The sequence below is a fragment of the Octopus bimaculoides genome, chromosome 6 (genome assembly GCF_001194135.2).
Source record: "Octopus bimaculoides isolate UCB-OBI-ISO-001 chromosome 6, ASM119413v2, whole genome shotgun sequence".
Lineage (NCBI taxonomy): Eukaryota > Metazoa > Mollusca > Cephalopoda > Octopoda > Octopodidae > Octopus > Octopus bimaculoides.
In genome coordinates this window covers 28,152,441-28,153,750 of record NC_068986.1, presented here as the reverse complement: position 1 = coordinate 28,153,750, position 1,310 = coordinate 28,152,441, and positions in this window count along the sequence as shown.

Below are 1,310 nucleotides of genomic sequence, written 5' to 3'. Positions count from 1 at the left end.
TATACACTAGACTAGACTACCCGTGACCCATTGGGTCACCAGCAAACTCTGAGTATCCCAGCAATAGAGTTTTGTTTCGTGGGTTGGAAAGATTTCGCTGCTATTTCTTGCATGCCCTACTACCACGTAACAGGTATTTTGGGTCATTTATCGCAAATAGCTGTTACGTGGTAGCAGGGTGTGCTAGAAATAGCAGCCAAGTCATTGGAAGGGAGACACGTTGAATGCACTCGAAAATAACTATTTCACACTGAGGTTACGAACGGGTATTTATTTATGAAATATTTATTTATGAAAGTATTTATTTATGAAATATTTACCATATTTTTAAAGTCATTTTTACTTTAGAATATGTTTTAAATATGCCAAAAAAAAAATTTCGTAATGGTATTCACTCGAAAATAATTTTAAAAAACATTCAAATATTGTCTGTTTAAAGAAAGCTAAAATATACATACTCACTGTACATACAGCTTACATTTCTTTAAATTACATTCACTTAAAAATATTTCTAAATGATTAAAATATTGTGTTTAACAAAAGCGACAACAAATTGTGAAAAAATAATGGGTTTTTTTTTCCCCCGTTGTCTAATAGAAAGATAACAGTTTCTTCCCTTTCAGGATGAAGATTATTTTCGGAACATTTTCCCATTATGCACCGTTTTGGGGGTATTTATACCCTGAAAATCTCTAATATTGTGAAAACTACTTTACCGATTTACGCGAAACTTGTTTCATTCGATTCGTATTAACATTTCAGGGTAAACTTAATTCATGGTATTTCCCCATTATGCTCCAGTTTGGTTGGGTAACATTGAAAGCAAGCAAGCAAGCAAGACTGACTTTTAATGTATTACACACACACACACACACACACACACACAGATATATATATAGCGTTGATATTATGCAAAAGTGTCATAAGTCCAAAACATTGCGTTTTCTGAAAACGAAAGAATAGATTCACCATTCAATTTCTTTCTTTTTCCATTAGCAACAGTTTCAGCTTAATAATAATACTTTGTTGGGTGCATAAAATCGTAACTCAGTACATGGATAATATTTTTAGCCAGAAATATTTCTTTGCAAAACTGTCGTATGGGGGACTTATTATATACCTTTGAAAAATGCTAAACAGTTGTACTTACACCTTGATAATTTTCACCTGATGCAGTTAAAAATACAATAGTTCCACCAAAAGAACCGGCTATTACAAGCTAATTTAAACATTTGGCCAAATTTGGACATACGACAGCTTAACATAATAGCATCGATATATATATATATACATATATATATATATATATA